We start from the raw sequence: 25,888 nt of genomic DNA on the forward strand, positions 1-25,888 counted from the left end.
CCAGCCCTAGGTCCCCCCTGCCCTGAGCTCCATGGAACAGGGAGAAACTCCAGGAGATGGTTCCCCTGGGATCATATCTCACATGGATCCAAAGGCTGAGAGGACCCAGACCCACCCTGTGGCCAGGAATGCTTGTTCCTAGAAGCTCCCACCTAGAAAGGACTCAGCTGGGGGGGGGGGGGCAGGTGTCAGGAAGAAACTGGGGAGGAATTGGATGGCAGAGGAGTTACAGAAGTTTCTGAGAGAGAGCAGGTGCAGCTTCTTGGCTCTTGGGCTAAGTTCAAGAGCAGGAAACTGGCTCCCAGACACTCTGCATGGCTCATGGCCAAGAGCTGTTCTCATGTTTCAGGTGGTCAAGTGTAGCTTCTCCACCATTTGGCTGTGATCAAGCACTTCCTGCCTATTGGAAAAGCAGTTCCCAGCTGTGGGACCCACTTGTGGGGGTTAAAGTGAAACCTCTGTAAGTGGCTTCATTGCTCCTTCTTCCCTTTGCATTGGCTGGGAATTGAACCCAGGTCAACTGCTTGGAAGGCAGCTTGGCTCATCACTATACCACCAATGCCTGTGCTTGTTTCCTGCCATGGTTGTGGAGTCTGGGATGGAGATTCAGGACGACAACCCTGATGACCAGCAGTTCCAGGATGAGGATTCCAGGAACGTTGTGACCCTCACCCTGGAACCGGTTCCCCAGATGCAGGAGGCCTCCCAGACATCTTAGGGTATGCGGGAGGGCACATCAGGTGAGTGCTGTGAGGTGGCAACACACACAGGGCAGGGAGGCGGGAGCTCAGGGGGTGATGCGCTATCGTGAGGCATCATGCTGATCATAGGTTAGGGAACACCACACATGACCAACCCCATAGAGGGCCGACCTCCCCCCGCCATGTGTGCATGGCACCACCTGCCCCTGCAGACAGTACTGCCAGAGAGTAATTTCCCAAGACTTGAGGTAAAGATAGATGGGAAATAGGGGTGTAGTTCAGTGGTAGAGTGGTAGAGGAGAGCAGTGTGGACATACCCTGTGTGAAAAGGAGGGAAGAGGACACTGCTGTCAGTGAGGAGCAGGGCGCATGGATCCCATTCCTTCCTGCAAAAAACTGAACCAGCTGAGCACTTTGCAGAGAACAAACCAGAGCCCTGCTGTGAGAGGCTCCATCATGCACAGACTCTGTGCAGAGCCAGACTGCCGGTAGGAGGCTCTGGCCATGGACTTTCCTCTCCCTTCTGCCCCCTGCACTCCAGGTCCTCCCATCCAGCCCCGGTCTGCTCCCCACACTTGACAGCTCCCCTGCCCTTGGCCCCATGACTGCACCAGCCAGGCTCTAGGGGGAAGTGGGTCTGAAGGGGGCAGAAGGGGAGGGTCTAGGCGCTTCCATTCTCAAACTGGACACCTGCCCCCCTCCCCTGCCATCATAACATCATAACATCTGCCCCACAGCTAGGGAACCCTGGTTCACTCCCCCCAGCACAGCCAGGAGGGGACAAGGACCCCACACTCCAGAGGCTAATCCAGGGGCTGAAAGCTCTCACGTGGGCTCCACCCCCTCTGCTCACTCTGGGTCTGTGAGGCCCCAACCTTGCTCCTTGGCCCAGGGGGCAGCGAGGGGCCAGAGCCGCCTGGCCCCAGGAGGGGGGTTCTTAGGCCGAGCTCAGCACCGGCCTGTAGCGGGGAATTAGGCAACAAGCTCCATGAGAGCCAGGACTTAGGTCACATGCTCTGTGGGGGGCTCCCATTGGCTGGCTCCGGCGGCTCCCTGCTCGCACGCTGGTGTGTGTGGGGCCCATTCTGAGGGGGCATCTCTCCCCTTTCCCTGCCCAGGGAGTCCACAGGCCCATCTCAGGCTGGGTTGGTCCCGGCGTGTCCTGTGACTGGGCAGGTGCTGGTCAGTGAGGTGCCTGGCGATCAGTCTAAGGTCTTCAGGGCCGGTGAATGTGGCCCCCAGGCCTTTCCTCCCAGCTGCTCACGGGGGTTTATTTCCCTTCTGCAGCCTCTGGGGAGCCCGACGCCGGCGCGACTCTGGCGCAGACACAGCGAGGGGAAGGCAGGCGGGGACGTGACTGAAATAAGAGCAGCGGGCAGGGGTCTCAGGCGTGGGGCCAGCGCAGACACTTTGTGCTGCGGGGGTGTTAGTGGGGGTAGCCCTGGCAATGTGGCAACGGGGCGGTGTGAGGAACAAGGGGAGATTTTCCGCCCAAGAGCCTGTTGGGAAGGGATTCGTCAGCCCATCCAGTGCTGTAACATGGCTCCCCGTGACGGTCAGTGTGCGGTGTGTCGCACAGCTGCTCACCACAGACATGCAGGCCTGTGTGATGCTGCTCCCCCTCCTGCACGGGTGCCCATGGGCGGCGGGTTTGTGTAATTTTTGGTAGTGCCTCATTAGCCACGCCTCTGGACGTAACACGCTTGGGGCAAGATGGACACACGACCAGAAGTAAACGGTGTCATGTCACCCCTCTCCAAGGGCTTTTCCCACCATCCTCCTACCAACATAGATTAGTTTGGCCCCCACCAAACCCAACTATCCTACAGTTGCATTAACCCAACATGTGGGACATTAACTCGGGAGAGGGCAGAGAGGCTGGTCACTGGCATATGTGGGGCCAGCAGCCAGCTGGCTCCCTGGGCTGTCCGTGCAGTTAAAACAAGCATTACACTGGCAGAAACGGGGGCAGGGGCTGGGCTGTGGGAAATATTGTGGGGTGGCTGCCAGTGCTGACCCCCTGGGACTGGCTGTGCCTGTGGCACTGGGTGAGAGTTCGGTGTTTCTTAGGGGCCGGACAAGGGTTTGTTGTGACACCAGGACCAGCCCAAGGCCAGGAGAGGGGCAGAGCCAAGTGTGAGACCCTGGTGTGTCTGTTGGGGTGAGGAGGGGCAACTCCTGCCTGGCACAAGAAGCTCCAGACCCCAGAGAAGCTAGGCAGGAGAATTGTGAGCAAAATACTCTGTTGGTTTCTTCCCTCCTCCTTGTGCCCTAGATGAGGAGTCGTACCCCAAACATTCCTCTTATCAGTGTGAGCTTATCAGGGGGAAGGAAGGACAAGCCAGGGCAGGAAAAACTTTCTCTCTACTGGGCTTAGATGCTGGGTGTGGGCCAGGGAGGGAGGGGGATGGTGGCGGGGGGAGGGTTAGGTACAAACTGAGGGATCTGCAGTGGCCCCACACCGAGCTAGCTCATCAGAGGCGCCTCTATTCCCTTGGGCCAGACAGGAGAGCACCCTGTGCGTGTGTGTGTCCGGCTGCTGCATTCTCTCTGTGAGTAACTCTCCTTTCCTTCTCTGGGCCAGTAAATCATTGGTGATGGTGCCATAGACTGGCTGCTGGCGCTGGGTTTGCTTTCAGCCAGGAGGTGCCAGTGACTTGGGGCAAACACTCCTTTGGGACGGGCAGAAACCAGAGTGTTGTGGAGCTTGGGTAGGGAGCTGGTATCTGTCACTCAGTGTCCTGCTGGGGTGGGGGGAGGAGGGTTCCCTTGAATTTATTTCTCCCTATGTGTAGAATAAATGTTGTTGTGTGCACCAAGGCAGGTGCAGATGTGCACCACCCATAGAAACACAGGCTGCTGCCTGGGGTGGAGGGATGGGGGGAGGCTCTGCTAATCACCTGGGCAGCACCTGAATCTCTCCTGAGTGGCTGCTAAAGTGCTCAGCTTACAGGGAACATTGGTGGGGGGCCCATGAGCAACCCCAGCCCATGTCCACACCCCCGCCCAGGGCAGGTGGAGTCTGAGGCTCCCTACAACTGCCCCTGTGGTCCTTACCCCATTCACATTACAGTAAGAGCTGGCTGGGCAGTGGGGGGCATCCATGGACCCTCCATGTGCCCTGGGCAGGGGCTGCTAGGACCGGTCCATCAGCCAGGGGCAGCTTTTGAGCCCCCCCATCCCCAGGTGGATGGTCCTGTGATGGCCCCAGCTGCATTGGCATCTCAGGGCTTCTCCTCTCTGGGCAGGGCTCCAGCTTCTAGCCAGGGTGGGGCGGGGGCAGAGCGCAGGGGGAATGGGGAGGGGCAGGGGCGTCTGGGAAGAAGAGGCCAGGCCAGACCTGTCCACATTCAACACTGGGGGGGGCCCTTGGCCTCCTGTTCTGGGCCCCCCCCCCAGGGGATGGGCAAAGGCAGAGGTTGCTCATTGTGACAGGAGTGTCCTGTATCCATGGCAACATTGCACCCCCTGACCTAGGGGCTAGCGACATGTGGGGTGGGGCAGGGATGGGCAACAGCAGGTGGGGCTGGTAATGTCTCAGCTCCCAGCCCTGGAGCAAAGGCTGGAGAGAGGCAGGAGGGGAAACTGACAGATGCACACACACCCCCATCCCCACCTGTACCCCTGGGCCAGTGAGTGGGGAGAGGGGCCCCTCTGGGGTGGGAATGTCCCAGCTCCCAGCGCACTGTCCAGGGGCTGCAGGGTGCAGTGACCAGCAGAATCAGCAAAGGGCAGGAGGCAGGTGTGATACCAGCTCCCAGTAGCAACCCCCACAGCAGGGAGTCCTGGGGGGCAGAGGAACTGGGGGGGGGGGGGTCCTACAGCCCGGGGCAGGTTAATTGACTCCACAAGAACCCAGAGGAGCAGGAGACATCGCCCCGCAGCTCCATGGCCCGCAGGGGGGAGCAGCCGCGCAGCCAGGGACACGCGTGGGGCAAAGAGCCCAGGGATCGCAGGGCGCTAGGACCCAGGGGGCGTCGGGCGGAGCAGCGGGGACACAGGCGGGCGCCCTCGCTCCTCGCAGCCCCTCGGGGAGAAGGGGAGCCGGCCGGGGGAGGGCGGGTGCGAAGGGGGCGGGGCTGTGGGCCTTTGGGGCGCGGGGAATCGGGGCGGGGATAATTCTGGGGCTGGGTGCAGAGTTGGGGGGGGGGGCAGGCTGAGCAGCCGAGCCCGGAGCAGGGCGGGAGCCTGGGAAATGGGTGTGAAACGGGCCCAGACCCCTTTGGAAACTCCCCCGAACTGCCCCTTTCGCCGGGAGGGGGGGGGGGCAGGAAAGTACCGCACCGCTCGCCCCATATCTCCCCCAGCCCGGAGCCTGCCCCCAGCCCCTGCCCCACACTCTGCACCCCCGGCCCCTCCCGCACCAGAGCTCCCAGAGCCCAGCCCCGATGTCCTGGCCCCGCCCCCCGCTGGGTGATCCCCCCCCCTTCCCGCCGCGCTGGCTGCGGCCTCTGCAAACGCCCCCCCGCGAGGGTCCGGCCCGGCCCGGCGGCTGCCCCAGGCCCCGCCCCGCGTGTAACAATGGGGGGCGGGGTTTCGTCACAGCCGGGCTGGGGAGGCCGCGCCACGGCCCGGGGGGCGGGGCCGGCGCGCGCTGCTGTTCGGCTCCCGCCAGTTGACATGCGGGGTCTCCCCCGCCCACGCGGCTTTCCTGGTCGGTCCGAGGGGCGGGGCTGGGGCTGCAGGGACCCGCGTGGGGCCCACGTGGGTGCCCGGGGGGGCCGGAGAGGCTGTTGCGGGTTTGCGCGCGGCTCCCTCTCCCCCAGCCCCACAGCTCTTGTGCGTTTCCCGGGGGGGCACCAGGGAGCCCGCACCAGTGGGGCTGTTCCTGTCCCCGCTGGGCCCCCTGCCCCCTCGCGTGGGAGCACACGCGCCTCGGGGAGCTCCTGTACGGGGCAGCGGGGCAGGGCAGCGGGAGAGCGAGCCCCTCCCCCCCCCCCATCAATCGAGAGTGACAGGAGCTCTGTCTACACTGGCCAGGGGTTTTCTTGTGCAAGAAGGGGCAGTGTAGACAGCTCCTGGCACAGGACCCTCTCCTGCAAAAATGGTGGCTCATTAGCTATGCAAATGAGGCTTAGGATAGTCCACTTTAGCCTCATTTGCATATGTCTATCACAAGAACAGTGTAGACCAGTGTTTCCCAATTTTATTTGGCTGAGGAACCCTTTTCAGAATTTCGAGGAACCCCTAGGCTTGTCAAGCAAAAAAAAAAAAACAAAAAACAAAAAACAGGAGGCAGGGGAGGAGAGAGGGACCCACCAATTCATGAAAATCACATTCCTTCCCCAAACCCCTCCCCGCCTCCCATCTCCCTTCTATGAGGCCTCATCTGCTCTGTTCCCCTCCTCTCCATCACTTGCTATCCCCAGCCCTTATACCTGTCTCAACCTAGTGAGAGTGAGGTGTGGGGTGGGAATGAGGGATTTGGGTGTGGGAAGGGGTGAGAAGTACAAGCTCTGGGAGGGAATTTGGATGCAGGAGAAGGGGCTGTTCACTCAGGGAGGGGGCTCTAGGCTGGGGAGTGTTGGGCTCAGGTGGAAGGTTGGGGTGCTAAGCAAGCCATGGGCTTGTGGATGTGGGGGTGCAGGAATTTGGGCTGGATATGTGAGGGACTCAGGGCAAGAAGGTTGTGAGTATGATGGGCTCAGGACACAGATTTGTGATGTGTGGATGGTGGAGGAATGTTATGGCAGAAGACTGAGGATGTGGCGATGCAGGAGTTCGGGGATGTAAGAGGCTCAGGATGGGGGTTCCAGTGTATGATAGGCTCAGATTTGGGGTCATGTGGTGCAGGAGTGTTATGATGCTGCAGTGAAATGGGGGTTTGGCCCCAATTGGGGGCTTGTTGGCCTGTCTTCATTTTTAAATAAAATATTATGTCAAACTCAAAAGGTTTTAGCATTGTCTTTATATATGAGAGGGGTGAGGAAACTGTTTTGAGTCAAAGGTCACTGACCCACAGAAAAGTCAGTTGGGGCCACACAAGTGAGATGCAAAAAATCAAAAAAAAAGCTCGTCCAAAACCCCCCAAGCCTCACTAATGTGGTCCCATATGTGCTGGTGGAGGTAGGGGACAGAGTGCTAGTGGGTGCTGGGGCTGGGCTGGGGCTGGGGAGAGGGTGCTGCTGGGTGGAAGGATGCTGGCTCAGGTGGCAGGGTGCTGGGGCAGGCAAGGTGGCAGGGTGCTGGGGTCAGGGATATGGTCCTGCTGGGTACTAGGGTGACTGGCAGGGTGCTGGGACAAGGAACAGGGTGCTGCTGGGTGCTAGCATGGATGGCAGGGTGCCGGGGCCGGGGCTAGGGCCGGGGCAGTGCTGAGTCCTGGGGTGTGAGGCAAGGTGCTGGGGCCAGGGCGGTGCTAGGGTGGATGGCAGGGCTGCAAAGGAGCGGGATAGGGATGGGGTGCAGGATCTGGGAGGGAGCTGGGGGGTGGAAGGGGACAAGGTCTGGGCGGTAAGTAGGGTGCTGAGGCAGGCTGGATGTAGGTTGTCTGGCTACGAGGGAGGGTGCGAGGAGGGGACTTGGGTAGGAGTTGGACCTCCCTGATCTGGCACCCTCTAGACCTGACTGGTCCCAGATGAAGAATTTTTGGACCAGGGGAGGTCATTTCAGGGCTCCTGGTTCCCTCTCCCCCCCCCCCCCGTTCCCCACTAGGCTTCTTTGCACCTCTATCCCCTGCAATGGAACTAAGCTGCCCACCCCTGCTGGTTCCCTGCACTTCCCCCAAAACCATCCCTCACAATCCAAGGGAGTGCAGCACCAGTTCCCTGCAGCCCCTCACAGCCCAGCTGAGCTGCCCATCTGTTCTGTATGCCCTCCCCCATCCCCCTCAGCCCAGCTGAGCCCTGCACTGGTTCCCTGCATGCCTCCCCCACAGCACAGCTGAGCCCCGTTTCCCTGCACCTCCTCCAAGCCCCACAAAACTGCTGAGCCAAGAGCCCATTCCTTGTCCCTCCCTCCCCTTGAGTCTAGCCCCAGTTCCCGGCACCTCCCTCCTCCTGCAGTCAAACTGAGCTCTGAGCTCCACACACACAAACACACACACACACACCCCACCCCATAGCCCAGCTCCCCAGACCTCCCCACTCTGCAACCCAGCTGAGCTCAGTTTCCCTGCACCTTCCCCCAAACCATGTAGACATGCTGAGCCAGCGCTGATTCCCTGCCCCTGCCTTCCTCCCTCCCCTTGGCTGTGTCTGCACTGGCACGATCTTGCGCCAAAGCGGCCGGTCTTGCGCAAAAATTTGCTGCCTGTCTACACTGGCCGTGTGTTCTTACGCAAGTACACTAACGTTCTCATGTATGAAATCAAGGCTTCTTCTGCAAGAACTATGATGCTCCCACTCAGGAATAAACCCTTTTGAGCAACTATTCTGGAGCAAGAGGCCAGTGTAGATAGGCAACATGAATTTCTTGAGCAGAAAGCCCTATGGCTAAAATGGCCATCTGCACTTTCTTGGGCAAGGAGTGTCCACACTGCCATAGATGCTCTTGTGCAAAAGCACAGCTCATACATGGAAGAGTGGATGTGTTCTTGCACAAGAAACAAGCAGTGTAGACATAGCCTAAGAGTTTCCTCACATGAGCAAAATGTATTTTGTGTTGTGCACCAGTATTGAGTTCATATGGCTTGTTTGGATGTGCCACCCAAGTTATTAATAAATATTTTTAAACCTCTACCTTTTCCCTCTGCTGTCATGTCAGCTCCCCTGGTGCCTGCTACCCCCCCGACTCCTCACCCTCCTCTGCTGTCCTGACTCCTGCTCTTCTCACTGCCCTCAGCCCTCCTGCAACCTGCCCCCCTCCACCAGCCCTTCTCTCTTCCTTGTGCCCACTTATCCAGTCGCCTCACTCTGATCATGTGAGCTACCCCTCCTCATCCCCTCTTCTAACACCTCCCTCTACAAACCTGCCCTGCGTCTCTCCTCTGATGGTGGTCCCTCCACTGCAGGTGTCTGCCCTTTTGCTTCACCCCCACAATCCCCTGGAACCTGCACGTTCCCTTACCCCTGCACCCTCCTGGTGCCTCCCCCTTCCCTCACTTCCCCTGCCCCCTTTGCTCCATTTTTTCCTGATGCCCACCCCTCACCACCCTCTGCCCCCATTTCCCTCATGCCCCTGTGCCCTCTCACATGACTTGCTCCATGCCCACCCCTTCTTTCAAGCCTTCTCCCAGCACCTCCCCTCACCCTTCTGGCCCCCAATGCCCTTACCCTCTCCCCTCCCAGCATCACCCTGTCCTCCTTCCCACTGACACCTCCCCTCCTGCCCTTTTCCTCATTGTCTGCACTTGGCCCCCTGCCGTTTCTCTCCACCCTTGTCCCTTTGGTGCCTTCCCCTTCCCCTCCACCTCCGCACAAGCACCTTCCTCTCCCAGCCCTTCCCCTTTCCCTCTGCACAAGTCCCTCCCACTCCCTCTCTTTCTCCCTCTCCCGTACCTTCTGCCTTCCACTTTGTGAGGCCGGAGTCTGCGCTCTGTCCCCAGACTCCGAACCCCCAACTCAGCCATGCGGCGCATCACAGCGCTCAGCAGGTTTAAAATCCCGGGCCGTGACATTATGTCCAGGCGCCTCCCCACCCGCTGGTTTGAGCGCACTGCACAGGGCAGCAGCAGCCAGCCAGGGGCAGCTCAGGGAAGGTTGTGCACGGCGGGGACGGTTCCGGGGACGGGGGAGATACACTCTGGGACCGGGCTGGAAGGACACGTGCGGGGGGGTCGGGACCCGCTCCAGCTCCAAATATTGCTGGAGCGTGAACACCACACAATTCGCCGCCAATGCCTCTGCTGGCTAGCTGGCTCTCTCTCTCTCTTTTTCAGAGGGGGCGGGGGAGCGCCTGCTCCTCGCGGAACCCCTCGTTGTGCTCCGCGGAATCCCAGGGTTCCGCGGAGCACCAATTGGAAAACACTGGTGTAGACATAGCCAAGGTGAATGACAGAGCACTAGAAAGCCTGTTGCCTGCCTATTGTACCCTGACAAAATCACTGAGGGTATGTCTACACTACAAAGTTAGTTCGAACTAACTTTCATAGGCACTTAATTCGAACTAGGTAATCCTCATTCCACGAGGATTAAGCCTAGTTTGAACTAGCTAGTTCGAATTAAGGGATGTGTAGCCCCTTAATTCGAACTAGTGGGAGGCTAGCCCTCCCCAGGTTTCCCTGGTGACCACTCTGGCCAACACCAGGGAAACTCTACTGCCCCCCTCCCGGCCCCGGACCCCTTAAAGGGGCACGGGCTGGCTACGGTGCCCATGCCAGGTGCAAGCCTGCCAGCACCCAGCCAGCAGACCCTGCACCTGGCACGGCTCGAGCCACCCACCCGATGCCCCCCAGCCCTCCCCCTCTTCCTGGGACCAGGCTGGCGGCTCCCGGGAGCTTGCCCAGGACCGCAAGAGGCGGGCACCCGGCCGGGCTAGTGCGGACATTGTGGACCTCGTCCACAATCTCCGCACTAGGCACAGGAAAGTGGCCGGCTTGGGCAGGAGAGCTGCCAGCCTGGCCACCCAGGAGCAGGTGTGCAAGAGAATCAAGGGGGTCCACTGAGACCCCCGACCCTGAGCCCTGAGCTTACAATGACCGTACTAGGTCAGACCGAAGGTCCATCTAGCCCAGTAGCCTGTCTGCCGACAGTGACCAACCCTAGGGACCCTGGAGAGGATGGACCGAAGACAGTGACCAAGCCATTTGTCTCGTGCCATCCCTCTCCAGCCTTCCACAAACCTTGGGCAGGGACACCACTCCTACCCCCTGGCTAATAGCACTCCATGGACCCAACCTCCATGACTTGATCTCACTTCCCTTTAAACTCTGTTCCAGTTCTAGCCCTCACAGCCTCCTGCAGCAAGGAGTTCCACAGGTTGACTCTTTGCTTTGTGAAGAACAACTTTCTGTTACTAGTTTGAAGCCTGCTACCCATTCCTTTCCTTTGGTGTCCTCTAGTCCTTCTTTATGGGAACTAATGAAGAACTTTTCTGTATGCACCCTCTCCACCCCACTCATGCTTTTAGAGACCTCTATCCTATCCCCCCTCGGTCTCCTCTTTTCTAAGCTGAGAAGTCCCAGTCTCTTTAGCCTCTCTTCATATGGGACCTGTTCCAAACCTCTGATTATTTTAATTGCCCTCCCCTCTCCCACCTCCTTTTCCCAGTCTCCCCGAATTTTGTTCAATAAAGAGAGATTCTATTTTTGACCACACGTTTTCTTTATTTTGTACATCAGGAAGGGGGGCTAGGGAAGGGTAAGTGGAAGGAGGTGAGGGAGGAATGGGATACGAGCCCCCGATGGGGAGGACTGGGCTGGCTCTGTGGGCCTCTGGGGATGGAAGCTCTCCTGCAGCCCCCCAATTGCCCGTTCTCCCCAGATGGCAGCCTGCAGCAAGTGCAGCCGGTCTGATGGCCAAGTGCTGTGATGTGCCCAGTGTGGGCACTCAGGGCACTCCAAGCCAAGGCTGCTTTGCAAGCGGGGCACCCCTGAGAACTGTCTGTCCGGGATGGGGGTCGGGTCCCTTTAAGCACAGCCCTTGGCTAGCCTGAGACAGCATCTCCATGCTCTAAGTCCTCCTCTGATGCCCTGTCGGCATTGCTTCCGGCCATCCTTAAGCCCTGTTCAGGGTCCACTTAATGTGGACATGCTAGTTCGAATTAGCAAAACGCTAATTCGAACTAGTTTTTTAGTCTGGATGCGTTAGTTCGAATTAGCTTAGTTCGAATTAACTAATTCGAACTAAGTTTGTTCGAATTAGCGCTGTAGTGTAGACATACCCTATGAGAGGGCCTGATTCTGTGCTACAAATATATGAAGGAAAACCAGGTAGACTCAGCATCTGCGCACAATGGCAGACTCTAGTGTGTCGGGGGCATCGCCTGTCTCGCACAGGAAGCTACAGACAAGACTCTGTTCATTGCTCCCCTCCTCCACGTGCCCTTTGAAGAGGACCCAGCCCCAAATCCTCGTATCAGTGTGAGCTGTGGGGGAGGGAAGGACGAGCCAGAGTAGGAAGAACTTTCTCTCTCCCAGGCTTAGATGCTGAGAGTGGGGCAGGGAGGGAGGGGGATGGCGGAGGGGGGAGGGATAGGAACAAACTGAGGGATTTGCAGCTGGTTCTACAGGACACAGGGAGGTGCGTCTATTCCCTTGGGGCCAGGCAGGAGCGCTCTCTGGGCCAGTAAATCGTTGGTGACGGTGCCATAGGACTGGCTGCAGGCGCTGGGTTTGCTTTCAGCCCAGAGGTGCCAGTGACTTGGGGCAAACGCTCCTTTGGGATGGGCAGAAACCAGAGTGTTATGGAGTTTGGGGAGGGTCAGAAGTTATGAGGGCAGGGGAGGGGAGCTGTGAGGGGATGGGAGCAGGGTGAGCGGGGAGGGATGAGGGAGGCAGGTGTTTGGTTTGGGACTGGAAACCCCTGGTCCAACAGGCTCCTGGTGGCGCCAGGCAGCACCGCTGGCCGGGGTGTTGAACGTCTGGTTTGTGGCTCCGCGGGCTCCCTGCCAGCCCCTGCACAGCCCATGGGGCAGCCCCTGAGCTGACATGGCCAGCTCTTAGCATTGGGGTAGCTGGAGCGGGGGGCATGTGCTCCCCATTGGCTGGGCCAGGGCCAGGCAGGAACTGCTCCTGGGCAGTGTGGTGAGCAGGGCTGGCCCTTGTCCAGGCTCCCCGGGGAGGCACCTCCGGCCCCTCCTCTTCCACCCAGCTCCCCCAGAGCCTGGCTGGCACGGCTGCCCCACTGCTTGGCATGGTGCAGTCATGGGGCCAAGGGTAGGGGAGTCCTTGGGTGTGGGGATCAGATGGGAGTTGGAGGGGGGGAGGCCTCCTAATAGAAGAAAAGTGTTTTTTGCAGTTTACAGATAGATACAAAGACTCCCTGCGGTTTGATTGACAAGTTAATTGGGTTCCACAGTTTATAGCTAAGTGACCTTACCAAAGGCAGTTTTACAATAGAGATGAAGCAGTTTGACTTAAGAAGCTATAATAAAGTAACTAAACTTATAACATAGTACCAATTAAAGTGTACACATAAAGAAACACATTGCAGGTATAATTCTCACCCCTGCATTCCAGACTTGGCGTGGCCAGCGTCTTTCTCTCAATCCCTTGGGAGGAAGTAGGGCGAGGTTGGGTGTCCCACGGACCTCGGGAGACAATCAATACCTGCCAGTAGGTGTAGGTGATTGGAGCTCAAATGGGGTGGGCTACTAAACCCACTTTATACCCCTTGGGTCACGGAGGCTTCTTCCTGGTCTCAAGTGACCAATTTAGGAAAAATGGCTTGAACGCCAAGTTTCCCACGAAGGGTGCAAAGCATAATTCACACCTGGGAAAGTGCGGGCAATGAGCACCTCTGGTATGTGATGGGCGAAGATTCCTCTCCTGGGACACTGCAGGCATGTCAATTACTGGTACTAGCCATCAGGGTGACAGGAGGCCTCCCAGTCGTCAGCTAGCCCATTTACTGTCTGGTTTCTGTTTATAGTAGAGTCAGGGACAGGCAGCACATCTGTGTTCTCAGGGCATCAAAGGCTGACTGCCTTTCTCTTGCTCTCGGGGGGGAGGGGGGAACAAGATGGGGATCATGTCTGGCTACAGCCCTCTGATCCCAGGAGAGGGGTTCCTAGGCTGAGCTCAGCACCTGTCTACTGCAGCATGAGTCACCAAGCTCCATGAGAACTGGGACTTAGGTCACACACTCTATGGGGGTCTCCCATTGGCTGTCTCCAGTTGCTCCCTGCTCGCACGCTGCCGTGTGTGGGGCCCATTCTGAGGGGGCGTCTCTCCCCTTTCCTTGCCCAGGGAGCCCTCAGGCCCAGCTCAGGCTGGGTGGGTCCCGGAACGTCCTGTGACTGGGCAGGTGCTGGTCAGTGAGGTGCCTGGCGATCAGTCTAAGGTCTTCAGGGCCGGTGAATGTGGCCCCCAGGCCTTTCCTCCCGGCTGCGCACAGGGGTTTATTTCCCATCTGCAGCCGCTGGGGAGCCCGGCGCCAGCGCGACTCCGGCTCAGACACAGCGAGGGGAAGGCAGGCGGGGACGTGACTGAAATAGGAGCAGCGGGCAGGGGGCTCATGTGTGGGGCCTGCACAGACACTTTGTGCTGCGGGGGTGTCTGTGGGGGAAGCCCTAGCAACGGGTCGGGTTGGTGTGAGGAGCAAGGGGAGATTTTCTGCCCAAGAGCCTGTGTTGGGAAGGGATTTGTTAGCCCGTCCAGCGCTGTGACAAAGCTCCCCGTGACAGTCGGTGTGCGTCACACGGCCATTCACCACAGATGTGCAGGGCCATTGTGATGCTGCCTCCTCCTCTCCCCTCCAGGTGCCAGCTCCTGCCCAGGACCCAGACCTCGCTGGACACTGGCACATGCCAGCCGGCAACCAGTTGGCTCCCTGGGGTGTCCATGTGGTTAAAACAGGCCTTGGACTGGCAGAGATGGGGGCAGAGGCAGGACTCTGCGAAATGCTGGGGGGTGTCTGCCGGTGCTGACCCCCTGGGACTGGCTGTGACTGTGGCGCTGGACAAGGGTTTGTTGTGACACCAGGAGCAGCCCAAGGCCAGGAGAGGGGCAGAGCCAAGTGAGAGACCCTGGTGTGTCCAGAGGGCGGGGGAGGGGGCATCTCCTGCCTGGCACAGGGAGCTCCAGACACCAGACAAGCTAGCCTGGAGCATAAGACTCTGTTGGCTGCTCCCCTCCTCCACCTGGCCTTGAAGAGGAGCTGGCCCCAAACCCTCTTATCAGTGTGAGCTCTGGGGGAGGGAAGGAGGAGCCAGGGCAGAAAGAACTGCCCTGTCAGTAACTCTCATTCCCTTCTCTGGGCCAGTAAATCATTTGTGACGGTGCCATAGGACTGGCTGCAGGCGCTGGGTTTGTTTTCAGCCAGTGACTTGGGGCAAACGCTCCTTTGGGATGGGCAGAAACCAGAGTGTTGTGGGGTTGGGGAGGGAGCAGGTCTCTGTCACTCAGGCTGTCCTGCTAGGGCAGGGGCAGGGTTTCCTCAAATTTGTTTTCATATATGTGTGGAATAAATATTGTTCTATGCACTAAGGCAGGTGAGATGTGCACCACTCAAACCCAGGCAGCTGGCTGTGGGGACTCTGCTAATCTACTGGGCAGCACCTGAATTGCTCCTGAATGGCTGCCCAAGCACTCAGCTTACAGGGAACATTGGTGAGGGGCCCATGAGCAGCCCCATCCCATGTCCCCACCCCCACCTAGGGCAGAGTAAGAGTCTGAGGCTCCCCCCAACTGCCCCAGTAAGAGCTGTCTGGGCAGTAGTAGCATCCATGGATCCTCCATCTGTTCTGGACAGAGCCTGGGGCAGCTTTTGAGCCCGCCCTCCCCCCGCTTCCAGGGGACTGGTTCTGTGATGGCGCCAGCTGCATTGGCACCCCAGGGCTTCTCCTCTCTGGGAAGGGCTAATAGGAAGCCTAATCCGAACTACCTAGTCCGTGCCATGTGTAGCCGCGGGCACAGAGTTCGGACTAGCCAGCATTTAAAAAATGGAGGCACCCGACAACATGCAAATGAAGCCCGGGATATTCAAATCCCGGGCTTAATTTGCAAGTTCGTATGACTACATTAACCACCCTAGTTCGAACTAGGCTGAGTTTCAGCAGCTGCGGCAGTTCCTGGAGGAACAAGAGCGACTCCTGCTGGCCCGGCTAGAGAAGCTAAATGAGCAGATTGGGAGGCTCCAGACTGACGCTGACGAGAAACTCTCCCCGCAGATTTCCCGTCTCAGTGAGCAGATCAGTGAGCTGGAGGGGAAGTGTCAGAAGCCAGCGAGTGAATTCCTGCAGGTGAGACTGAGGGAGAAACGTCCCAGCTCTCCACACAGGGAAGGGAGGCTCCTGAATAACAAGTGCTGAAGTCCAGCCGTCAGATCTGGGTGTAACTCAGCGTGTGCATTGCTGCCATGCGAGTGACTGTTGTGCTTTCCAGAGTCACAGACACAGACCTATTAGAGATGGCAAAGCCCCATTCGCTCAGGGGAACCATGGCCCTGGGATCAGGGCAGGGCCTCTCTTCCCATGTTTGCAAAATCCCTTCCCTGTGTGTGTCCAGTGCAGCTGAGATTCTTTTCTGTCTCTTTTCTCTAGGACATCAGAAACAGCTTGAGCAGGTAGGTGGCTCGTGCTCCTGTCATACTGCACAGCGCAGGGAAATAGCTTGGAGCTGATGTTGGCACCACATCTCCCCAGGGCTCTACAGCCAGATGTTGGATAGAAATGTCTCTGACTCACTTAATTCTGAGGGTCTCGCCCTTGCACATCAGACTCTGGAATTCCCCATTCAGGGGCACAGTCTGACTTCAGATATTTCCTAGAGCTGTCACCTCCCTGGGGACTGGCTGCCTCAGGACTGTGGGGCTGGAATATGGGTCTGTCACAGCTGGGCACTGGGCACATTCAGCCCAGGGCAAGGAGTGAAGGACTGGCCATCAAGACTCAATAATAAAGGTATTAGAAACTATTGAATCTGGCCTCTGAAGCCAACCTTCCCCTGCCTCAATTCCCACATGGAGAATGACGGCCCCATCATGCTGCTCTTCTTAGAGACACTGAGCAAACAGATCCAACTGCTTGCAAATAGAGCCAGGGGTTTGCAAACTCTGAGTCTCCCCTTGGTGTCAAGGGATCAAAATAGGTAAAGTTAATGTCATAACAACGTGTTCCCCCAGCGCAGCTCTAGGTTATGATGAGAGGTGGTAAGTTACAGAAAAACCACGTGGGAGAGATGAGGAGGGAAAAGTAAATCTCACTTTCAGTTTGTGTCTCCTGGGGCGGGGATGAGGCTGCAGAGATGTTGGTTCCATTGCTGCGAGGTGCCCAAGCGAGAGAGGACACGGAAGGTTTCAGACCTTTTCATACTAAACAGTTGCGTGTGTCTCTGTCTGGTCTCTGATACAAGTGAAATGAAGAGTTCAGTGTGGGGACAATATTATAAAGAGGAGAGCCTGGAATCTCACCTCCCTTATCTCTTCCCCCTCCAGACACTCTGCCCTCGGCACTGGAGAAAGCAAGAGGAAAATCCCTGGGAGCTTTCAGACAGGGTGAGTTTGCAGGTGGAGATTCTTTAAATGAGAAAATTCCAGTAAACACATCTTCATGGGATTGTCATTGAAGTTACCAACCAAACCCAGCGACCACGGTGCACACAGCCCTAAATCTCACCCACTGATCAGTGAGGAGACCCAGGGGCACTGCATGGGGACCTGCAGACACTTTGAGAATCACTGATCTATGTGCTGTGATGCTAAAGGGGTGAAGTTAAAGCACAAAACGGACAGCTCCTTCAGGCTCAGATTTCACTGCTCAGTCAGTTTCAATATGGGGTTGGTTTCAAACAATAAATAGGCTGAAAGGCTGAGGGTATGTCTACACTACCCTCCTAGTTCGAACTAGGAGGGTAATGTATGCATACCGCACTTGCTAATGAAGCCCGGGATTTGAATTTCCCGGGCTTCATTAGCATAAGCGGGGAGCCGCCATTTTTAAATCCCCGCTGCTTCGAACCCCGTGTAGCGCGGCTACACGGGGCTCGAACTAGGTAGTTCGGACTAGGGTGCCTATTCCGAACTACCGGTACTCCTCGTTTCACGAGGAGTAACGGTAGTTCGGAATAGGACCCTAGTCCGAACTACCTAGTTCGAGCCCCGTGTAGCCGCGCTACACGGGGTTCGAAGCAGCGGGGATTTAAAAATGGCGGCTCCCCGCTTATGCTAATGAAGCCCGGGAAATTCAAATCCCGGGCTTCATTAGCAAGTGCGGTATGCATACATTACCCCGCTAGTTCGAACTAGCGGGGTAGTGTAGACATACCCTGAGAGCTGATTGGCTTCCATGGTATCAGTTTGTTCATGGCGAGAAACTGCTGGATCCCCAAGGGCTCTTCGGTCTAGTGCAGGCCTGGGTAAAATACAGCCCATGGGCCGTATCTAGCTCTCCAGGCCATCGGATCTGGCCCACTGATGCTTGGAGACCCATGGGCTTCTTCCGTGCTTGCCATTTCCCACCTGCAAGCCACTAAAAGCGAAGGTGAGCCTGGAGGTGAAGTGGGAAGGCTACCGGCACTGCTTCCACCCCTAGGACAATCTCATTGGCTGGTTTATGGCTGGAAAGGAAGCACCGTGCCCCCTCCCCTCCGGCTCATAGTTATTCACACACCCACATGGCCCCGCAGCCTGTGCGAGGGTTGGGCAGGCTCTCTATCTGCCTCAGAGAGGTGCTTGGCTGCTGTTCGGGAGTCACTCAGGTAAGTCTCCTGGCTAAAGCCTGCCTCTGGCACCCCAACCTCTCTCTTCCCCTCCTAATTATCTACCCCCCCCTCCTGCCCCCACTTCACATACCCAAACTCTTTATTCTCTTCCTGCATTCAAGTATGCAAAAAGCTCTTCATGGTTAGAAACCCTCAGCCCCTTATTTGTTCACTCAGCCACTTCTCTAAACTAACTTTTCTTTAAATATCTCATGAGTAGTTGGCTAATCCAGTGCTCCAAATCACACCTGTCTCCTTCACCCAAACTCCTTCCCAGACCCCTCTTTCCCTCCTGCATTCCAAACCGTCACCCAAAATTCCCTTCTTCCAGTGTCCATCTCATTCGCTGTATTTCCTGCTTAATGTCTTGGAAGAGTGCAACTCTCAACCACTTTCCAAAATCTTGGAGTTCTCCCCTCTCCTCCCCCGCCTCAAAATGAATTGCTCACCCCTGGTCTAGTGGATATAGTTCAGTGAGAGCCAATAATGAAAGCTGCAGCCGGAGAATTTCAGGCTAGAGCGGAGGCACAAATATTTGATGGGTAAGAGGATTCACTAATGAAACAAATGAGCAATGAAGTGATGGGTTCTCCGTCTCTTGATGTCTTCATATCAACACTGGGTAACTTTCTAGAAAAGATGCTGTGGGGAAACAGAGCTTTGTGCCTGGGTACCTGAGCTAAGTGTAATGGCTTGTGCCACAGAGGGGACAGACTGCATGACTAAGGATAGCTTCTGACGCCATGAATTCATGAATTTTAAGGCCTTATCCTGCAAACACTCAGCACACGTGTTTAATAATATGCATCTGAATACGCATATTAACTTCACTTCCTCACTGTTGTGCAGAGAGTTTATAAAGTCTGTCAGATGAGAGAACCAAAGTTTGGGCTGCAAATCAATGCATGAAGACTAAGGATTATAAATACTGCAGCCCAAATTCAATTAAACCTATCTCCATGTTCAGGTAGATGAATATGTGGCTTGTTAGCAGAAACATTAGGTGCTGAGAACTGAATCCCATTGTTGCAGGCAAGGTAATGTAACTGAAGCCAGATATTGAGAAAAATAAATATGGCTTTCCGATCTAACTCATGTGTGGTGTTTATGGAATATCTAGACTCAGCGTTTGCCCAAAACTGCAGAGTCCAGCATGTGTGTCACCAGCAACAGAGCCTGGGCAGAACTGGGGCGTAGAAGGGATTAAAGCCCTTTTTGAAATGTCTCCAATTCCCCTTCTCCCCCTGTGTCAGCCGATGGTCAGGGCAGTGTGTGTGTGTGTGTGTGTGTGTGTGTTACACCCGAGTCTTCAACTGCTGGGAAACAAGGCCCCGTCACAGTGGGCAGTCTAGGGGAGACTGACAGGTGCCCTGAGGAGTTTAACGTCCTTGTCTTAGTCTGCTAGGATCGGGATCCCTTCGACGAGGGCAGCCAACAGGCTGACAGACGCCCCAGATTTTATAGAAAGATCTTATTACATCTCAGATTTTAACTGCTAGGATACAGGATCCCTTCGCAGTGGGCAGCCTAGGGAAGACTGAGAGATGCCCCTACAGATCTGTCCTCTGGAAGTGACACAATCCAAATGCCCCAGCTCTTCCTATATCTGTCCCTTATGACCGGCTGAAGTTCTTTTAAATTGTGCTTGGTTCTATTACAGCAACTGTGGGAGTCAGGTTACAGCTTAAGCAGTTATAGGTTTATTAAAGAAGCTTATAAATCATATGGTTACAATGGCTATTGCTCTATTTCTTAACTGCTAGCAAATACAGATTTTATGGTTACACAGGAAGAAGGAAGATAGAAAATACAAATAATGGTACCAAGTGACAGCTTAATCATTAAAGAGCTCTATTCTATGCAGGCACTAAAACAAAAGGACACATACAGGTACAATTTTTACCCCCTTCTGCATCACTCGGTCCCAGCGTGTCAGGCCAGGATCAGTCCCTCAATTCCTCGGAAAGACGAAATATGAGGTGGGCATCCCCGTGGACTTCGGGAGGTCAATCACCTAACCCGACCAGCAGATAGATGGTAGATTGACGCTCAAAGTGGGTGTGCTGTTGGACCCATCTTTATACCCATGGGGTCACGTATTTCTCTTTCTTATCTGTGATGCCAGATGGTGCTGGTCCGTCTTTGTGACACCAGTTCTTATAAGAGAGTTGTGAACTAAATTTCCACTTTAAGAGAGAGAACTAAATTGGGAGAACTGGGCATTCTTTTCTCAGTGGGAGATTCCTCTCCCAGGGACAACTGTGTGATATCATATCAATATAGCTGTCAGCCAGAGCAGTTCTCACAGCCTCGAGGTCAGCTTATTGCCTTAATCGTTCTTTCTCATACCTATGTTTTCAGCTTCTCCAGGGTCAGATGAGCTGGCATATCCTGGCCTCGCATCAAGGCTTCAAAGGCTATGCTGATTTTATTGCTTCTCTCTGCCCTGCATTCTCCAGGCACCTCAGAGGGGCAAACAAGATGGATGTGACGGGGGGGCCTGTCTGGCTACATTCCACCCCCTGATACAACACACCAGTCCAAGGAATGCAAGATGGTGGTGTGCCAGCACCGCTTGCCCACCTTAGAGGAATCTAAAAGTACCCAATGTCCTGATTAGAGGGCTTGGGGTCGAGGAATTGGCTGGGATCTTTTCCCAGTGCTGTATATCGAATGTACGCAGAGGAAATGGCTGCATTAACCAAGCATCTTACAACACACAATATTATACAAAAGGCAATTACTACAATCAAAATAATCAAAACAGTGGTTATGATAGAATATAGGAAAGGTGTTAAGGAGAGTCCCAGCTGTTGGGCTAAGCAACTTAGCCATGAGATTTCTCCATCTTTAGTTACAGCATGTAACACTTTAACTGCATCTTTTATGGCAGACACATCCTGTTCAATCTGCCCTGAATGATTTACATAGAAACAGCAAGACTGATTAATTACAGCACAGACTCCTCCTTGTTGAGCCAAAATTGCATCTAATGCTATCCTGTTTTGCAGGGCAAAGCAGGCCACTGATTGGATCTGCTAGTTGAGCAGGCCTAGGGCATCTGCAGTATGGTTGAAAGCTATTTCTAGTTGCCCTGACACATTTACTATGGCTTGTTCAAGTTCTGCTACACCAAGGAAGAAATGCACAGGTAAATCGATGAAAACCTATGGGTCGTTTCGCAAGAGGGTTAATAGTAAATTTCCTCTTGGATCGATGCAGGAAGCTTCTAAGGTTTGTAATACCTGGAGCTGCAATGTGTGGGTGTACCGTTAATCCTCCACGCACAGCATGTCCTAGGGAACACCGTCCTGTCCAGCCCACTGGCAGGTATTTCTAAGCCTTTACCCCACAGATGAAAAATAGTCCAGGTTCTTTGTTAAGGATAGGGGAATATGGTCCCTTATACCACCCCCTTCCCATGGGCTTTTCTTTAGGGGCATGGTACACAGCACAATAGCTGCTATTAATGATGGAGCACTGGAGAGTGAACAGCAGATCCTGTAGGATCTGATCTGGTCGAAAAAGGTCTGCCCTAGCACACTGGCCAGGTAGCAGGCTATTGTTATATACCAGTGTGGGGTTGTAGATGTGTCTGGTGCTGGGAACTATGAAGAGAGAATTGTTGTACCAGGGCGCTGCTCTCTGGATACTGACTAAAGTTTAAGGAGACAATAGAGGCATTACTAATGCCAAACAAAGGTCTGTGACCAAGGGAGACATTGATAATATTCCCCCAGCAATTTAATGTCTCCTGGTGAGTATAATTATTTTGGTGTGAGTAAATTTTGGTATGGAAATGATTAAAGCCCTTTTTGAAATGTCTCCGATTCTCCTTCTCCCCGACAGGCTGCAGAACACCCATGTCTGACTCCAGCTCAGCCCCTGGCCTGCAGAGCCAGGGACAGGAAATGGCCGTGGCAGAGCCGGTGAGCTTCAAGGAGGTGGCTGTGTATTTCTCTGAGGAGTAATGGGCTCTGCTGGACCCAGGCCAGAGAGCCCTCTACAGGGATGAGATGCAGGAGAATTACGAGGCTGTGAGCTGGCTGGGTGAGGATTCCTGTCCCCTTGGTTAAGAGAAGCTGGGTGGGTTCTGGAGCAGTTGGGTTGGGTTTGGTTCAGAGTCCTTCATTACCCGAACCCCCAGTATCAGCAGTATCTGCCCCAGTAATCCTGGCTCCTGTGTGAGAGGAGGTTTAGTGACATAATAGTGGTCCTTCTCTTCCCACAGCCAAGATCTCATTGTGGTTCCCACCATCTTGCTCATGTTGTGCCTTCGCCGGAGTGTCAGTGGAAGGGCCCAGGCAGGAACGGTAGGGACTAGAGTTGTGAGGCTTGGTGCAGCTGCTCTTAGCATCTGCAGGGTCCCTTTGTGCTATTGGGCTGAGCTCCTGGAAGGAAGGCGCCAACTCAGAGTCCTTCCCTGCCTCTGGTAGATTCTGTGCAAGCCAGAGAGGCACCAAATGGCAGGCCTGATTGGCCACAAGAGGAGGGCTGCTGTTGCTGGCAGAGTAGAACCAAGGCTGCAGAAGGGGAGCTGAGCTGCAGGAGCATCCACAAGCAGCAGAGAAGCAGCCCATCCTGTCTCCACCTTGGCTGTCCACAGGAACAGGCCGGCATTGCCCTGGCTGTCTGTAGGACTGACCACTATTGTGGGCAGCTGACAGGGCCCACCATGGCACTGTCAGTCAGGCTCAGGAGTGCAGACTACAGGCAGGGCTTGAAGTGGCCAGCCAGGGATTCATTTTCCTGATCAGACAATTTCTCTGCCTCCTTCTGGCTCAAGTAGAGCATCTAAGCCCAAGAGCAGGGCAAGTCCATCCCCCAGCCAAGAGCTTTGTGGCTCTAGACCTCTGCTGGATCCTTTCCCTCTCAGCCCTAGAGACCTGACATGTGTCAGCTCAAATATGAGTCCTGGCTAGAGGCGTCTGTCAGTCCTGAAAGTCTTAGAGCTCTCCCCTTATGAGCAGTGTGTTCCTGTCCTGCCATAGTATGGAACAGGCCCTAAGGGGGTATGTCTACACTACCCCCCTAGTTCGAACTAGGGGGGGTAATGTAGTCATTCGGAGTTGCAAATGAAGCCTGGGATTTGAATTTCCCGGGCTTCATTTGCATGATGCTGGCTGGCGCCATTTTTAAATGCCGGCTAGTTCGGACTGCGTGCTGCGCGCCTACACGCGGCATGGACTAGCTAGTTCGGATTAGGCTTCCTTTTCCGAACTAGCTGTACATTAGGAAGCCTAATCCGAACTAGCTAGTCCATGCCGCGTGTAGGCGCGCGGCACGCAATCCGAACTCGTCTCGAATGTCATACAAGTCTCGAATGGTATGAGTTCTCAGTGGTGACTCACCCCATTTACCCCTCCCTGTCTCTGGCTACATCCCATTAGCGGGGGATCAGGATCACCTTGGCAACAGAAATCATGGGATGATGCCTGGGTAGTGATGGGTCAGGATCACCTCAATGACAGAAATCATGGGATGATGCCTGGACAGTGCAGACTTCCCCACTAGTGTACCTGTGTTTCCCTGTGTAAATGAGGTAATAGGTACTGGTCAGTCAAAGGAGATTCTCGTTCCCCCTTAAAGGGACTCCAGCATACTATATGTATGTACATTGCTCTCCTAAAACTTGCCAGTTTCTGGATAAGTGGGATGTGTACACATAAAATGATTCATCTAGACAATTTCTGGTGAAAGGTACTTTTAATATAGGTAAAATAGTGCACTTGAAGGGTGCCTTGGAATCCAGAGGATCTAAGATAGCAATTGAAAAAGGCATCCCATTGAACCTGGGGTATGAGGAGGTGTCCAAAAGGAAATGTGAATCTCAAATTAGGAGTCTAAAAGACTCGCAAAAAACAAAAAAAAATTTTAAAATATTAAATTACATTTAAAACAAATCAAGAAAAATTGGCTATTCCTTAAAATCCAATCTACAGTGGTATAAGAAAATGTCCAAGCGCTTAAATAAATCCCGGGTAAGGAGTCTAAAGGACTCCCCCCAAAAATGAAAAAGTCAATTGAAATCTTTTAAAACAATCAAATTTAAACATTTGGCCACAGACACTTTGTTAAATCTACTAAAAAAAAGATAAATTCTATTAACACTTAACTGGGTAACTGCAAAAAAGAATGGAATGTATACATTGTACATTTATAAAAGCTGCACCCTTAAAGGTTAAATTTGCTCTCTAAGAAAACAAATCATACACTTTTGGCTTGCTTTCAGATCCAAGGTTGTATGAATAACAAACTGCCTGTTTATTTCAGAAGAATGTGTGGCCCGCTGTAACATTGTATATGATTCTTTTCCAGAAAAAAGAATCTTTTTGATTGCTGGAATAGTAACTAGCAAATGCCTTGTTTTTAAAAAAAGAGTTTCTAGCAGTAAATTCTCTCATCACAATAATTTGAAGCTTCACACGTTAAAAACCCTAATCAGCAGTACAAGAGAGAAACTAAAACATGCCACCTTTAACTTAATAATTGAACAATAAAGTAATCCACTCAAACCCTTTAAAACTGGTGTGCAAAACAGAAGCATACCATTGAGTAACAACAGGCTAATCAAAATTAGCAAAGACATCTGTAAAGTATTCTAAAATATAATGTGCCACCCCCATGGTGGTAGAAATATTATCTTTGTCTTTCAGAACATCAAAGCGCGCTGGTACCAGGTTAAAAAACAAGCAACAACCATGGTTCTTTGTCATGACATAATGTTGTTTTTGTGGTGTTTTGTGTTGTTTTAATGTTTTGCAAATGTGTATAGAATATTGTTTTTAAATAAAAAATATTTTAAGTAAAGCAAAACTGTAACATTAAACAAAACAAATTTAATAATTGGGCCCAATCAATTGGCAACTCAAAATTTAGTAAAAAATAATAGTGTAAAAATTGTTTAAGCTAAAAGAATGTAACAATGTCTCCACTGCTCCTGCTACTCTTACGGAGCTGAAGGAAAACAACAAAATTTGCACTGTGAAAAGGAATATTGAAAGTGGGGTACCAATCCCTTCCTCTGGATTTGCTTTGCTTAAATTGCCATACCAAAGAAATATTTAGCTTTTGCAACTTGCACACTAATTATAAAAGTGGTTTATCCAGAGATGACAAAGAATCTCTAAGTAACACAACATGGGCAAGTGAGACATCAAAATATTTAAATACAATGAGGAAACTAGTAACCCCACCACTGCAATAATGGCCACTTGCCCTGCTATTCATTGGTGCTGGACACCTTAAAAAGCTTTAAAAATCATTAAATTAAATGATCTTTTGCTCACCTTTCTTACCTTTAAAGCTTGTAAATAAGATTCCCTTGTTCTCTTGACTGCACTAACTCTCACCTGTATTTTAGTTAAAGGACTGTCTGCCGATATTTATACTGACTCCCAATATGCCTTTGGTGTTGTCCATAATTGTAGACAGTTGTCAAAGCAACGTGGCTTCCTTAACTTCTCTGGTTTCCCCATCTACAATAGCTGTTATGTAAATGTACTTCTTTGTGCTTTCCTTTACCCTCCTCCTTGTCTATTGTCAAGTGTCAAGCACACTTGGCCCCTTCTGACGAAGTTACCTATAAAAATGCCTTTGCTGATCAATCAGCAAAGAATGCGGCCCTTTCTGGCCCTCGGACTCCTAAACATGTTCTTGTCTGCCCTTCTGTAGCCCAGCCAATGTAGGCGTCCCTCACTGACCTGGCTGGGCTATGAGGCAAGGCACCTGAGACTGAAAAAGCAGACTGGCTGCGGCGGGGCTTCTTGTTGCACCCCGACTTGCTCCGGCCACCTGGTTGTGCCTTAAACCCTCCTGCTCTACTTTGCTCGTGTGCCCCACTCGGTGGCCTACACAAGCACAGGGGGGATGACTGCAGCGGTGCAGCAGGATTGGTTCGCCCCACATTTCCCTGCTGTGGCGGCACAGTACTGCAATACTTGCTCTA

General features: G+C 54.0%; 1 long non-coding RNA gene across 1 annotated transcript; it reads left to right on the forward strand.

The window, feature by feature from the left end:
- The first annotated feature begins 3,141 nt into the window (after nt 1-3,141).
- On the forward strand, nt 3,142-25,888 carry LOC142821589 (uncharacterized). The gene is made up of 6 exons (XR_012898306.1): nt 3,142-3,253; nt 15,411-15,482; nt 15,783-15,805; nt 16,676-16,735; nt 20,952-21,091; nt 21,790-25,888. It is a non-coding gene; the product is annotated as an uncharacterized LOC142821589 (long non-coding RNA).

This window comes from Pelodiscus sinensis, chromosome 19 (assembly GCF_052426305.1).
Source record: "Pelodiscus sinensis isolate ZL-2025 chromosome 19, ASM5242630v1, whole genome shotgun sequence".
Lineage (NCBI taxonomy): Eukaryota > Metazoa > Chordata > Testudines > Trionychidae > Pelodiscus > Pelodiscus sinensis.